Below are 17,293 nucleotides of genomic sequence, written 5' to 3'. Positions count from 1 at the left end.
AATTCCATATATTTAGGAGCTTTCTATTATTTTTTTATTATTTTTATCTCATGTTTATAGGTAGATTTAATTTTTTGCACTTGTGATAGTATAAATAATAAAGAAGCTCGAAAATCACTGATAATTGACAATCTTCCTTGTAGTTTTACTGCTTAATACCCTATATTCAATCTCTACTAGTATATTTACAAATAATCACGTGTGGGGTATTTAGAATTTTATAAATGTAAAATTTGATTGTGGAATGAGTTTAATTATTATATGCATACCCTGCACTCATCACTTTTTCTTTTCCGAAAGAAAGAAGAATGGCATTTTTCTTTTTCCCTTTTCCTCTTGACACTTCATCGTAGAGGTGCACTTATGTTGCTTTGAGACTTGTTTCATGTCATAAAGGTACACTTGTATGGTTTTAGTGACTTGTTTCATGCAATTTCGTAGAAGAAATTAACTTGTAGTTAATCTCATAACCACGAGAGTAGATATGACTTAATTACAGGTATAATTGATTCACTCGGAGAGTATGTTTCGCATACATTAGGAAATTATGTCATAACTAACCAAGATAATAACATTCAATTAACCGGTAATTTCATTTGCAAGAGTAGTGAAGAATTCCATACTTCTAGGAGCTTTCTATTATTATTTTTATTACTTTTATCCATGTTAATAGTGTAGATTTAATTTCTTGCACTTGTGATAGTCTAAATAATAAAGAAGTTCGAAAACCACTGATAATTGACAATTTTTCTTGTAGATTCGACCCTTAATACCCTATATTCAATCTCGACTCGTATACTTGCAAAAAATTGCATGCGGGCTATTTAAGATTTTATAAATACAAAATTTGACCATGGAATGAGTTTAATTGTTATATGCATACCCCGTACTCATCACTTTTTCTTTTCCTAAAGAAAGAAGAACGATATTTTTCTTTTTCCCTTTTCCTCTTGACACTTCATCTCATATTTGAAGAATGGTCTTGACAATGAATTCAATTTTTTGGCATGCAATTTCTTCAATGAAGATGAACTAAATGTATCATTCTTGTTAAGGAACAATGAAAGATCTGATTCAACTATAATTATGAGATCGAATTGATTATATTTATTTCTTTTGCTTATTGGTATTCGTATGTTCCCTAATTTAATTTCTTATGATTATTTTATTATTTGAATATCTAGGGTCTAGTATTTAAATTAATCTAATAACCTAGAACCAATTAGAGCAATTAAATCTGTAATTGTTTAAATGTTTTAAATTAGTGGCAACTGGCATGATTGGATTTGTGTTAGGGGGACATATGGGCTCACTTAAGATAATCCTCGCAGCGTGTTATTTGATTAAAATAGGGTTTCTCTCTTAAGACAATTAGAAAATTAAACTTTAAGGTTGTATCTAAAGTTATTTCTAAATTAGGGTAGTGGTTAATGGTCATACCTTAACTACCAATACGGTAAGGAGAAATTAATTGTCATTGTTTGTTTGTCAGTTATAACTTATTTATCAGTGAGTAAATAAAATTATTATTACACTAATGATCAATTGAGGGGAATCCAGGATTAGGAGGTGGATGAGGAATCTTACAAGACTCCAATGGTCATCTTTTAGTAGCTTTTTTTTTTTGTTGTTCTAAGGGAAGTTGCAAGTTTGCGTGCAAAGGTGTTGGCTCTATTAACTGGTCTTCATCTCTGATCTCAGAAGGGGTACGACCAGGTTAGAGTGCCATCTGATTCGTTGGTGTTAATTGGTATACTCCAATGGCATTTTCAGTGTCCTTGGCATATTCGCAGCGAGATAAGGCACATATAGCAGCTGATTGTAGATCCTGATATGTTCTCGCATTGCTTTCGAGAGACTAACAAGGTTACTGACAAATTATCTAAAGTGGGTGTATCTCATCCCTAGGATCATATCATGGTTTATGATAACCCACGACTACTTCCACTGTTGGCTAAGGGAGATGTCAGACTAGATCAATTACGATTTCCTTCTATAAGAAAATTTAAAGGTGTTGTAGTACACTCTTGAGGTAAAACCTAGTCCCCCTCTTGTAATTGCATGTCTTATGAATAAAAGCATAAATTTGAATTAAAAAAAAGAGTGAACCATTTTCAAAATTATTTCTTGACTAGAGATTTTTTTTTATTTGGCTAGAGATTATTTACTATTGATTCATTTTTAATATATTGTCATTTGGTATTTTTCTTTATTTGAGTTGATTAATTATTCCCATTTTATAAAAAATGTCCCTTACTCTATGCTCTTGAAGAAATGAATTTATCCCAATCCCTATGAATTTGATATTGCTCACCGCTATATACAAATTTTGTATTTTTCTTGAATAAGTATTTATTATTGCACAAAGTCAATACCTATCAACTACTCATAGGGAAATGATTAGACTAAAAATAGAGGATTAATTACTTTTACCCGGAAAGGTAGCAAAGAAAAAGATAGAAAGACCATAGAACTTGTTGTCGGTGCTATCTCCTTGCAATGGACTCAGACTATGAAACCCAAAAGCAGATTTTATGGGCTAATAGACTGTTCTCTTTCATCTTTGATTTCCCATTCCCTAGGGAAAAGAAAAGGAAAGCCTAAATTCCTAGGAATTGTATTGGACATCATAAGTAGCATAGGAGCAAAATCATATCTAAAAATTAATTTTTTATATAAAAATGCCATGGTTGGGAAATGATACACGGTATGGTTGAGAATAATCTGATGGCTATCCATAATTTTGGGGGAAAATCATTGATTTTGTGGGGGAGCAATAAATCTAATATCACAAAATTCCCACAATTGACTCTTTCAGAATACAATTATCATGTAGGCAACCAATTTGTGTAAAAAAAAAAATCAAAGAGAAATGGCCTTGACTTGACATCAAAGAAATAAGAAAACATGGAGCGGTGTTTGCAAGTGCAGCTCAACAGCTCTCTTTTTAGTACGAGACAACAATGGAAGAAAGGAAACAGGCAGAGGACCATAAAAGTGCAATTGAAAAATTGGAAATCACTACAAATAGTTAGTGTGACGACCCCACCTTCTCGTAGGACATACCCTAAAAGTTAGCGGATCACCTGCCTGGCTCTCGCCAAGACTCGCTCACTTACATTAACTTTAGAGATAACATTTTGATAAACCAAAACCAAACGCTCAAATCTCTTACAATACCAAGTTCAATACAAAAGTTTCAACCTTAATAAGATACTAAAAGATGTACAATCACAAAAGTCTTCTTGCTATCTACCTAAATCTCTCGATCAATCCCTGACCACCAATCTCCTGTAAGGAAAACAAAGCTAAAAGGTTGAGCCAAAACTCAGTGAGGTTTGCCGAGCAAGTAACATTTAATAAACATTTAAATTAGTACAATTAAGCAAGTAGTGCACATTTCACTGTACCATCACTTTCATTAAGCAATTGAGGAAACACTTCACTAAACAATCACTTTTTAAAAGGATACGGTGCTCGCATTAGAGCCACTCCAATGTCATTGAGCATTCATTTCAGTGTCAAGACACACTCATTTCACTGTCATTGTACATTTATTTCAATATTGCGCGCATTCATTTCAATATCACTGTACTTTCTCCCAATTCACGTCCTTATGTCCTCCAAAACAATAAACAATCCCCTACATTCAGTAATCAGTGCAATGATCTCCCAACCTCGTGATAATACTCGAGTATACCGAAACATTTACCCAAAGCTATCGTCCTACCCGACCAAGCCCTTTGCTGGCTCGAATAGTCCGTTGAACAGAGGGTTTTGGGGCCCAATTCAGCCGATGCGGCGAGGTACACATACGGCTTATATTCATGCACGCTTACAGTAACATTCGGTAAATTATCGACCTTCAAGTTCAACTAAACCGAGTGTGATAAAGTACACTCCCGACAAGAAGGCAAGGGACAATTGAGATACACTTTACACTGAATCATTTAGTAATAATTCATAATAAGCACATTTGTCACATAATTTCACTTAGGTACACATAAGCAATTTAACACATAAATTCGGAAAACACTCACCAAAGATTCAAATGACTACTCTCGAGTCTCGAGTTGGTTTCCTGGTTCACGGCTACTTCCTGGTACAAGTCAATAATACTTCAAGTTTTCATCCAATAACTTCATTTTTCACTTGATTAAATCACCAACTACTTAACTTACATTTAATCTAACATGAATTAGGATAAGAAACATTTAATTGTAACCAATGTTTTGTGTAAACTATGCACACAAATCAGTCTTAACTATCACAGCTTTTAAGCAATCCCTTAGCTATGTATATATCGGTCCAATGTTTGCCGTTTCACTCAAGTTCCTCCTTCCAAGTTTTTATCCCAACTAGACATGTTAACCACGTTTATTAAACTACAAATGAGCCTTGTACAGAACATAAAAGATGGTGCAGCTCACTTAGAGGAAAAGAAAACTGATCAGTCTATTTTTTTTTCTTCTCTCTCGACTGTGAAGTAAGGAACTACGCATTTCATATATAGCTTTTCCTCCCTAATTCATTCAGTTTAAACCCAATTCATTGAGTTAATATACTGATTAAACTACAGAGTATCATCAAATGTCAGGTAAGAGAGTTCACAGAATTGAAATTGGAAAGGAAAAATGGTTCTCACTTAATTCCCTCCCTCTCGGCTATCCTTCTCTCTCTCAACAGATTGCTTCATTTTTGTTCGTTAAAATCCACATGCAAGAGTTGGTTGCTAAACTACAGAGTACCCTCAGCAAACACACAAGATGGCAGCCAAGGAAAATCAAAACAACACTGGTTCAGCTCTCGATCTTCCTCCCTCTGCATTTTTTCCAGAATTTTAGCAGCAATCACTTAACACTATTTTTTTTTCTCCAATAATCTCTTCAGTTCTTGCTCAAATCTTCTATGCATGTTCAGACCAAGCTATTATACATCATATATTACAGTTTAACATAGATAATCAAGACCAAAATCATGAAGACAGGTAAGAATCTGTCCATTTTCTCTCTCGGATAACCTGGAAAATTTTGCAGCAGAAAGCTTCCCTCGGCTTCAATCCAAGAATCCAACTTTCCCCCAAGTTTTCTTCAACTAAACCTCCCAAACATCAGAAGCCAACGTATTACATGCAAAATCTACCATTAGTTTCCATTTTTTGTTCAATAACAACAGGCTGCAACTCAGCCTGCAAGCTCTCGGTTTCCAACTTCAGTCCAGCTTCTATTTTTCTTCTTTAACAGATTTTTCCTTCGGTTAAAACTCGTTATTCCCTTGCTAAAACTAACATGCATTCAATCTATTCTCTGATATTTAGTAAATAAAGGGTGGTTACAGAATTTTCTTTACCTGATTTCCTTTAAAACTCAGCAGATTGCAGACGGTTCCTATGCTTAGCTTCTGTTTTCCTCGAACTGCAACTGCTTGCTCTCTTCCACTCGGTGATAACTGATGAGGGATGAACTAGCAACATTTCCTCCTCCTATTACTCCCTTAGCTCTCGGTTTAGAATGATGGAAGGAGAAAGAAATGGTGAAGCTCTCAGTTTTCTCTCGGTTGCTGCTGTCCAGAACAGAGAAAAAAAATGCAGACTCTCTTTGGTTGCAGCTTCCTATCACTCTTTCTCTCGGTCTCTCTCCCAATCGATAACTCCTAAGCTGATCTCAGTCGGTGGGGAACAATTTCTAATCTCTCCACTCAGTTTTATTGCTAATATCAGACAATCCACAGCTTTCTCCACTCGGCTCTTACTCAATTGCTCAGAATACTTAGCTAGCCGCATGGTATTTTGGCTGAAGTCCTGAGGTCAATTCGGTCATTTAGCTGTAGTTTAATTGTTTTCAAGGCCTGAAATCTTATAATCTCATGTATGAGTTCCTAACTTTTGTTATATATATATTTACATCACTCCAAAATTTTTTATATATTCTCACACATTTAATTTTTAGGAAATTAACTAAACAAGTAGCTTAGCACTAAAATATGTTTAATTCATACCAATTACGGTATACACCATGTTTTTATTTGGTTCGTACAGTTTGTTTTATAAGTTTTAAATTTAAACGTTTAATTAATCTATGAATTGGTATATAATAATTCTAATGGCAAAAATGGAAATAATACTTGCATGGTTTACACAAAAATTTCTAGGGCTTTCACAGTTAGCTATTGTTATGGGAGCCTATTATTTCCAAAAGGTTAAACACATAATTTTAAGCAAAAGGATGAAAATGCTCCAGAATAGTTATAAATTGTTTAGACCAGAGTACACTTTATGAGGACTCGAAATTTTCTGGCTGTGGCAATGCCCAATATGCTGTTCAAAACTCTTTTTGTGAGGATGTTCTTGTTGATCCTTCCTTTCAGGACAAATTAGGTTCCTACCAAAATTGATTTATTCACAAAAGGGGGGGATAAAGTGTGTGTGTGTGAGAGAGAGAGAGAGAGAAGTTTGAGTAAGGGCAGCTCCAACAGTGCCATCCTAATTAAATCATGGAGCACACTCTTGCAGAGTATCTTATTGAAAGAACTCCAAGATGTTTCAGTTTGACAACTTCAACATTTCCAACATAGATACTGCTTTAAGCATCTAAAGAAGAAGTATCTTACAGTAACTCAGATGAATGAAGTACTTCATTTAAGAGATCCATGAAAACAAATAGTGGTTGCCCAGAATAAAGCTGCACAGATAAAAGAGGGGGGGAGGTAAAACACAGTTTGATTGTTCTTTACATGAATATAAACAGTTTTCAAAACATATATTGAACTGAAATATCTTGTCCTGCTGCTGCTGCTTGCATAACCATTCAGGTATAACATTTAAAAAAGCAACTAACTCTTCAACAATAGAAGAAATAATAAAGATGGGAACCTAAAACAAATGTATTAGCTTTTGCACAAACATGTCCAAAGTGTGACAGCCCCACCTTCCCCTAAGGCGAACCAAAGGGGTTAGCGGACTGCCTGTCCAGCTCTCGCCAGGACTAACGAGCAGTTACACGCGTTCTAAAATGTTTCGGGAAAATAAAAGCGCGCTCGGACAAGCCACAAGTATCAAAGTATCAAAATAAAAAAAATGAAAATGATGAATAGTGCCTGGAACAGCAGAATCCGGCCGGAGTCTGGCCTGATTACCGGCCGGATTCTTGGCCGGATACTGTCCAGTGGCGAACTTCCGGATTCAAAATTTTCCCCAAGCAATCCGGCCCACAATCCGCCCAGTTTCTGGCCGGATTCCTGGCCGGATTCAGTCCAGTGCCTTTCCGTCAAAAATTTTCTTTTGCCGTTTACAAGCCGAATCGATCCGAAGTCCAACCAAACATCAACCAAACATGAATACATTGAAATTCAACATTTACAACCACATTGACATGTCAAAAGCTATTCATCATGGATACACATGTTCGGTTTGCCAATCAAAAGATGAACCCAATACACATTAGGGTTTCATGCAAAGAGCTATTCAAAATAGACATATACATGGCTCAATTTGGCAACCAACAAGTATGATCTTCCAAAAATGATCATTTTCCTGTAAGAAAAACAAATGGAACGGAGTGAGCTAAAGCTCAGTGAGCAACTATCACATAATCAACAAAGATCACTTAAGCATAACCGTTCATTCCAAGTGCACAACTAATGAATAAAACAAATCAGTAAAAGGATACGGACGGCTCTCAAGAGCCCATTTCCACGCTTGCATTCTTGATCCAACCTCATTGACCCTCCGTCAATGTTAAAAGTACCAAACCGTAGACCTCACTTCACTTCCATTCCTTCCACCCAACATACCCCAACCGGGCCCGCACTCCAAGCAGTAACTTTAGGTGATACTCGAGTACACCGGAACCAAGGGTCTCATTACCACAAGATTCCCATTTCAGTCCCCGTGGCGAGTCAATTTTCACGACCAAGCCCTCGCTGGCTCGATTCAAGTGACTACCAACGGGGTCGAGCTCAGTAGTACAGTAGGGCCGTTGGATACTCGTCCAACCGACACCCAAACAATATCCCATGAATGGAATCCAATAACTCATATAGCAGTACAGTAATACAGTGAAACGGTAAACAGTCAGTCACAAGTATAAAAGGAATGAGGGCGGTCAAGTACACCCTCACCCTAATCATTTCCAATGGCCAAACAAGCCTTCAAGGCATCACAATCACATATAGCAAAGCCACATTATAAACATCCAAGTGAGTAGTATACTCACCACTCACGTAGGTGAGGTTTCATGCACCGCCGTCCAAAGTACGTCGTGCACTAACGTCACGCCCTAGAACATGTAAACAAAGACCATAAGACTCGACAACGAGTCATAAAGCCAAGCCAATCACAACCCCAATAGGGTTTCACATGCATATATAAGCATAATAGCAAACCAGAAATTTCAGCAATGCACTAACTTGACCTCAACAAAAAAAACAGTTTTCGTCCTCCTTTTGCGGTAATGGTACAAAATGCTCTACGCTTATCAGATGAGTGTGTAAGACCCACCATCTCGAAGCTAAAAGACAGGGCTACAACAATGTAGAAGGCCACTCAGTCCAAATCCTAGCACAACTAGGTCAAATATGCAGAATACCAAACCAGAACCGTAATTGCAGGTTTACAAATCACACTATGCTGTAATTAGTCCAACTCAGTCTATACAGGTCCAAATGCATTGATTCCAAAGGTATGCGGTAGCTAAGACATCAAGATACATTTCATCAGAAGACACCAACATCCAAATCCAAAGAAATTCCAGTCAAAACAGACGATTACTAGCGCAGTTTGCACATTCTGATCAACCCAGAACAGCAACAGTAAAATCGATATAACTCATTTTATGCTACTCCAATTGCCCTGAAATTTTACAGGCACCTAAAAAACATCAATACCTACAACTTTCATGTTTTAAGCAAAGGACAATTCGGCCTCTAACCATATGATCCAAAACCGGGCAGAAAAGGGGGTTATGAAACCCTAACTTTTCACATTTCAATCCAAACCCAAAATTGGTTGCAATTATCAATCATTCACACCTACTAGAGTCATAACCCTCATTACCAACCATCATAAATAACCACAACACCATGATCACATTAAACCAGAAAATTCATCAATAAAATAAAAACTTCACCAATTCATCACAAACCAAGAAACAAACCACAAATATCAACACTTTAGCCACCACTAGGCACAAATTAAACATCATTAGGTGTAAGAGGAAGTGTAATCATCACTTACCTAGTAAACAAGAGAGAGGGAGTTGTAGAACACCTTAGCTTCCTTAAAAAACTTCACCAAACAACTTACTAGCACCTAATGGAAGACTTTTATGAAGTAGAAACTAGTTGATGCAATTGGTTTGGAAGATTGAGCTAAATGGAAGCTTGAAAATTGGAGAAATCTTCTTCCTTCTTGAGCTTAAGAGAGTCGGCCACCAAGGAGTGAAAAATGGTGATTTTTAGTCAATTTTTGAGATATTTAACTTAAGGGTAAAAAGTCAAAAAGTCCAACCAATGAGAAAGTGCCACTTGGCACTCTATTAAATGCATTTCTATCCTTTAAGTCTCTCTCACATCAATCAAATCACCTCCTCTTCTTATCTCTTAACACCCGATAAATTTTACATAGTATCCGGAACTTAATCTTATTGGCCGAATTTTTCCGAACTTTTCGCACTAGTGGGGCCCACGTCCATTCTCTATCCTTATTTTGTCAAAAACTACCCAATGCTAGAAAAATCATCTAAAAACTATAATTACTCATAAAATCCACCAAGAAAATTTTCCTATGCCAGAAAATGCAGAAAACATGCAATTAAAGGGAAAAACCCTAGGAAAATTATTAGGGAAAATACGGGTTCTCACACTCTCTCCCCCTTAAAAGAATTTCGTCCTCGAAATTTCTCACCTTAACTCTCAAACAGGTTTGGATACTTCTTTCGCATCTCTTCCTCCACTTCCCAAGTAGCTTCCTCTATCCCATGGTTTCTCCACAGCACTTTTACTAACGGAATCCGCTTGGTTCTGAGCTCCTTGACTTTCCGGTCAAGCACTTGGACAGGTTTCTCTTCATAAGCAAGCGATTCATCTACTTCAATCTCCTCCGGTTGTAAGACATGGGATGGGTCGGGATGATACTTCTTTAACATCGAGACGTGAAACACATCGTGGATTCGAGAGAGACTGGATGGCAGTTCCAATCGATACGCGACCGCTCCTACTCTCTGCAGGATCTTGTAGGGTCCGACGTACCGTGGTTGAAGCTTCTTTCCTTTGCCCACTGTAAGACTTCGTAAGGATGTGATCTTGAGAAACACGTGGTCTCCAACTTCAAACTCCAAGTCCTTTCTTCGATTATCCGCGTAGCTCTTTTGTCGACTTTGAGCTGTTTGAAGTCGTTGCCGTATCAACTTGACCTTCTCTTGAGCCTCTTCCATCCATGGAATAGTTGCCGGGTCTAGTGCTTTCTTTTCACCAACTTCGTCCCAGTAAATCGGAGAGCGGCATTTGCGTCCGTAGAGAGCTTCGTATGGAGCCATCTGAATCGACGAATGGAAGCTGTTGTTGTACGCAAACTCTACCAAGGTCATGTGTTGACCCCAGTTGCCTCCAAAATCCAGAATGCAAGTTCGTAGCATGTCCTCTAGAGTTTGAATTGTCCGCTCTGACTGTCCATCCGTCTGAGGGTGATAGGTCGTGCTCAAATTGAGTTTAGTCCCCAAGGTTTCTTGAAACTTCTGCCAAAACCGAGATACGAACCGTGGATCCCGATCAGAGACGATGCTCACAGGCACGCCGTGTAGCCTTACGATCTCGTCCATGTACAGTCGGGCCAACTTGTCCATGGAATACTTCATGTTCACCGGCAAGAAATGGGCCGACTTGGTTAAGCGATCAACGATCACCCAAACGGCATCGTGTTCTCTTTGCGTCCTCGGCAAACCAGAAACGAAGTCCATTGTGATATTTTCCCACTTCCACTCGGGTATCTCCAAGGGTTGTAACAGACCCGATGGTTTTTGATGCTCTGCTTTCACCTGCTGGCAAATGAGACATTTTTGCACGTACTGAGCGATTTCCCTTTTCATATTGTCCCACCAATAGGTTCCTTTCAAGTCCTGATACATCTTGCTGCTGCCCGGATGGATTGTATACTTGGACCGATGAGCTTCCTCCAAAATTTCAGTTTTCAACGATTCAACCTTCGGTACCACAATTCGGTTTTGATATTTCAATATACCCTCAGGACTAAAATTGAAGTCCGTTGTTTCTCCCTTCTCCACTTTCTCTCTCCACTTCTTTACCATCAAATCTTCATTTTGTCCCTCTTTAATGCGTTCCAGTAGAGTGGAGGTCACCCTAACATTGCTAAATAGCACCTTATGGCTCCCAAGACAGGGTCTCCACTCACATACGGATTCTAATAAATCCCACTCTTTAATCATCAACCCCGCTACTTGCACCTTACGACTCAAGGCATCAGCTACCACATTTGCCTTTCCCGGATGGTAGTTGATTGTGCAGTCGTAATCTTCCAAAAATTCCATCCACCGTCGTTGCCTCATGTTCAGTTCCTTCTGGGAGAAAAGGTACCTAAGACTCTTATGATCCGAGTACACTTCAAAGGTCACCCCATATAGGCAATGCCTCCACTTTTTCAGAGCAAACACAACCGCGGCTAGTTCCAGATCGTGGGTCGGGTAATTCTGCTCGTGAAGCTTCAACTTCCTAGAGGCAAAAGAAATTACATTACGGTTCTGCATCAAAATACACCCTAGGCCTTCTCGCGACGCATCTGCATACACCGCGAACCCGTCCACTCCATTTGGCAAAACCAGTACTGGAGCCGTGGTCAATCTTCTCTTTAATTCCTGAAAACTTGTTTCGCATCGGGCGTTCCAAAGAAATCGACCATGCTTCTTTGTCAGGTCAGTTAAAGGTCCTGCTAGTTTGGAGAAATCTTTAATGAAACGGCGGTAGTACCCAGCTAGCCCTAGAAAGCTACGAATTTCCGTGGGAGTTTCTGGTCTCTTCCAATTTGTCACGGCCTCTACCTTTGCCGGGTCCACCGAAATACCTTCGTGGGAGATTACGTGCCCTAGGAATGCTACCTTCTCCAACCAAAACTCGCATTTACTAAACTTGGCGTACAACTGATGTTCCCTTAACGTCTGCAACACCACTCTCAAATGCTCCTCATGCTCCTCGCGTGTCTTAGAGTAGACCAAAATGTCATCAATGAACACAACGACAAATCGGTCTAGATAGGGTTTGAAAACCCTATGCATTAGGTCCATAAAGGCGGCAGGAGCATTAGTCAGTCCAAAGGGCATAACGGCGAACTCGTAATGCCCATATCTCGAGTTGAAAGCAGTTTTCGGTATATCCTCCTTTCTAATCAACAACTGATAATATCCTTGTCGGAGGTCCAACTTTGAGAAGACCACTGCTCCTTGCAGCTGGTCGAACAACTCGTCGATGTGGGGCAGTGGATATTTATTCTTGATCGTAACATTGTTCAGACCCCGATAGTCAATACACATCCTCAAGGTTCCGTCCTTTTTCTTCACAAATAGGACAGGAGCTCCCCAAGGAGACCCACTCTCATGAATGAATCCCCGCTCCAAAAGATCTTGTAATTGCAACTTAAGCTCCTTAAGTTCCGCAGGCGCCATTCGGTAAGGGGTTTTTGAGATAGGTGAAGTTCCAGGTAACAGATCTATTTGGAATTCTATCTCCCGTTCTGGAGCTAAAGCTACTAACTCATCAGGGAATACATCCGGAAATTCCCTCACTACGGCCACGTCTTCCACTTTTAGCTTATCCGTAGGGGTGTTAATCAAAAAGGCCAAAAATCCTTGCGCCCCTCTACTTATCAGTTTCCTAGCTCGAATGCCCGAAATCAAAGCAGATGAGGCTAACCTACCCCTTATATCCAACCTTAAGGTTGCCTCGCCAGGAATGTGAAATTCTACCACCTTCGTTTTACAATCCAGTTGGGCGTTATATTTGGCTAGCCAGTCCATACCCAGAATCACGTCATACCCCTTAATGGACAAGCTTATCAGGTCTCCTAAAAATCTCTTTTCACCTACCCATACCTCACAATCCCTATAAACCATACTAGTCACCAAACGTTGATTCCCCGTAGGTGTACTAACTTCTAGGTCATATGGTAAACTAGCAGGTTTTATATCGATGCCACACATGAAATCAGGGTTAACAAACGAATGAGTGGCACCAGGATCAATTAAAACTTTGGCAAAGCGGTGGAAAATAGGGATCGTACCTTCTACGACCTCTGACGACTCTGGGACCTGATGGGGCTCTAAGGAGTACACCCTAGCTGGCACTTTAGGTTTGGACCCATCTCCCTTCGCTGGTCCAGTATTGGTCCTCGGCGGAGGTTGGCTTCCCTTTCCATCTTGTTTCAGGACCGGACAAGTAGCCAATTGGTGGTCCGCGCTTCCACATCGCAGACATTTACCCTGTTTCCTCCAGCAGTTGTCTTCGGTGTGGTTTGGCTTCCCGCAATGCCCGCAGGGACCGCGAGGTGCTGAAGCCGAGCCACTCTGAGCATTTCCCCTTGGTCCTCGCCCAGCTTGGCCACCCCTGAATGGAGTCCCTCTACCTGAACCAGATTGTCGACCACCTCCCGTTCCTCGTCCAAATTTAGCAGGAGTGCTCTTCTCACCCTGTCCAGAACTACTCCCAGGAAAGCCACGCTTCTTCGCCTGGAAGTTTCGGACTTGCAACCGTGCACTTTCAACCCGTTGGGCCTTTTCTACAACCTCGCTAAACGCAGTGATTTGAGCCACCGCGAGGTCTTTCTGAATCTCAACATTCAAACCCTGAATAAAGCGCCTAATCCGTCGTTGTTCAGTCATGATTAACTCAGGCGCAAACTTGGACAGCGGGTGAATTGACTCTCATATTCCGCCACCGTCTGAGTCCCTTGGCGGAGCCTAATAAACTCGTCCTCCTTCCTCTCTTGGACTAGAGGAGGGAAGAACTTCGCATTAAACTCTCGAATAAAGTTCACCCAAGTCCTGGGCGTCTGCTCCCGTTCCCATTTCTGTCGGATCACGTTCCACCAGGAACGGGCCGCCCCCTCAAGCTGAAACACGGCAAACGTCACCTGCCGTTCATCAGGGTAGTGTAAGGCTGCAAATATGTCAACCATCTTTTCAAGCCATCTCTCGGCAACGTCCGGGTCGGGTCCCCCAACAAACTTCGGCGGAGCAAACTTTTGAAAGCGTTCGAGAGCTCTATCTTCGCTCTCGACATGATGGCCAGGGTTTCCGGGGTTTCCAGGGTTAGGGTTTGGGTTCTGGGCTTGTTGCTGCACTACTTGTGCTAGCAGGTTTGTCATTTGCTGCATAGCAGCAGCTATTTGCACATTAGGGTCGGCTTGGGGTTCAGGATCGGGTCCAGTCGAGGTTTCCCCCGTACCCCTAACCGGTGTGGGTTGTCTAGTTCCGCGCCCACGTCCCCGACCACTCCGAGTACCTTCCATAAGTTTTACTTGGTCTAGGCAAGAGTACTAAACCAAAGTAGTAACAAGGCATGTAAGTAACACGCAAAACTTTCACAATAACACATATTTATACATTGCAAACATGGTCACAAACATATATACAAGCCAAGCAAGATCAAGCCACACACATATATACAATCAGTCGAGTCAAGTACAGGCAAGTCAGAAAAACATAGACGATTCCCCGAGGATTGGCCTTATCAAAAGAAATTTACACGTAGCTAGTCAACAACCAAAACGACTAGCTAAGGCTCTATCCCTAACCCTATGTACATACAAAAACCACCAAACTATCCAAAAGAAGCCTAGAAGTCAAGGCCTAGTCAGTTGCCGGGGTCTGGGACCCAGGCGACGGGGTAGACTCCTCTCCAGCCTCGGCCCCCGCACACGAAGCCTCATCGCTATACTCCTCAAGGCCATCGTCACAAAGATTAAGGATCGACTCAGCGCGACCCCTAACCTTACGAGCTCGCTTAATCTCGCGCTCTCGAGCCTCCCTCAGTTGAGCGCAGAGATCGTCAACTCTATCCTCGACCTCAAGAACGTCGTATTCGAGCTCTTTAATACGTGCAGCTTGCTTCTCATTGGTCGCCCTATCCTGGATCGCCTCGACCTCAAGTCGAGCATTCTCTCTAGCCAACACCTTACGCTCCTTGTCCAGAGCAAACACAAGAGCGTTCGGATGGGAATACTTCGGTTTACATGCACACCGTCGAAGACGGTTAGACGGGCTCCAGCGGATAACGGCCCCTCCCGGCCGTATCTGATATGTGATCACGGGGAGTGCTCTGCGAGGTCTCACTCCCGAAGGACTAGCACTAGAGTCACCCTGTCCGGCCATCCTACACCACAAGAGCAATTACCGTAAATATAAGCTTAAAGGCCATAAACAACAAATCCTCAAATCAAACACCCAGGCTAATTCAAACCTAGGCTCTGATACCACCTGTGACAGCCCCACCTTCCCCTAAGGCGGATCAAAGGGGTTAGCGGACTGCCTGCCCAACTCTCGCCAGGACTAACGAGCAGTTACACGCGTTCTAAAACGTTTCGGGAAAATAAAAGCGCGTTCGGACAAGCCACAAGTATCAAAGTATCAAAATAAAAAAAAATGAAAACGATGAATAGTGCCTGGAACAGCAGAATCCGGCCGGATTCTTGGCCGGATACTGTCCAGTGGCGAACTTCCGGATTCAAAATTTTCCCCAAGCAATCCGGCCGACAATCCGGCCAGTTTCTGGCCGGATTCCTGGCCGGATTCAGTCCAGTGCCTTTCCGTCAAAAATTTTCTTTTGCCGTTTGCAAGCCGAATCGATCCGAAGTCCAACCAAACATCAACCAAACATGAATACATTGAAATTCAACATTTACAACCACATTGACATGTCAAAAGCTATTCATCATGGTTACACATGTTCGGTTTGCCAATCAAAAGATGAACCCAATACACATTAGGGTTTCATGCAAAGAGCTATTCAAAATAGACATATACATGGCTCAATTTGGCAACCAACAAGTATGATCTTCCAAAAATGATCATTTTCCTGTAAGGAAAACAAATGGAACGGAGTGAGCTAAAACTCAGTAAGCAACTATCACATAATCAACAAAGATCACTTAAGCATAACCGTTCATTCCAAGTGCACAACTAATGAATAAAACAAATCAGTAAAAGGATACGGACGGCTCTCAAGAGCCCATTTCCACGCTTGCATTCTTGATCCAACCTCATTGACCCTCCGTCAATGTTAAAAGTACCAAACCGTAGACCTCACTTCACTTCCATTCCTTCCACCCAACATACCCCAACCGGGCCCGCACTCCAAGCAGTAACTTTAGGTGATACTCGAGTACACCGGAACCAAGGGTCTCATTACCACAAGATTCCCATTTCAGTCCCCGTGGCGAGTCAATTTTCACGACCAAGCCCTCGCTGGCTCGATTCAAGTGACTACCAACGGGGTCGAGCTCAGTAGTACAGTAGGGCCGTTGGATACTCGTCCAACCGACACCCAAACAATATCCCATGAATGGAATCCAATAACTCATATAGCAGTACAGTAATACAGTGAAACGGTAAACAGTCAGTCACAAGTATAAAAGGAATGAGGGCGGTCAAGTACACCCTCACCCTAATCATTTCCAATGGCCAAACAAGCCTTCAAGGCATCACAATCACATATAGCAAAGCCACATTATAAACATCCAAGTGAGTAGTATACTCACCACTCACGTAGGTGAGGTTTCATGCACCGCCGTCCAAAGTACGTCGTGCACTAACGTCATGCCCTAGAACATGTAAACAAAGACCATAAGACTCGACAACGAGTCATAAAGCCAAGCCAATCACAACCCCAATAGGGTTTCACATGCATATATAAGCATAATAGCAAACCAGAAATTTCAGCAATGCACTAACTTAACCTCAACAAAAAAAACAGTTTTCGTCCTTCTTTTGCGGTAATGGCACAAAATGCTCTACGCTTATCAGATGAGTGTGTAAGACCCACCATCTCGAAGCTAAAAGACAGGGCTACAACAATGTAGAAGGCCACTCAGTCCAAATCCTAGCACAACTAGGTCAAATATGTAGAATACCAAACCAGAACCGTAATTGCAGGTTTACAAATCACACTATACTGTAATTAGTCCAACTCAGTCTATACAGGTCCAAATGCATTGATTCCAAAGGTATGCGGTAGCTAAGAAATCAAGATACATTTCATCAGAAGACACCAACATCCAAATCCAAAGAAATTCCAG

The sequence above is a fragment of the Coffea eugenioides genome, chromosome 1 (genome assembly GCF_003713205.1).
Source record: "Coffea eugenioides isolate CCC68of chromosome 1, Ceug_1.0, whole genome shotgun sequence".
NCBI lineage: Eukaryota > Viridiplantae > Streptophyta > Magnoliopsida > Gentianales > Rubiaceae > Coffea > Coffea eugenioides.
The sequence above is the reverse complement of the archived record's forward strand: the minus strand, read 5'-3'. Positions refer to the sequence as shown.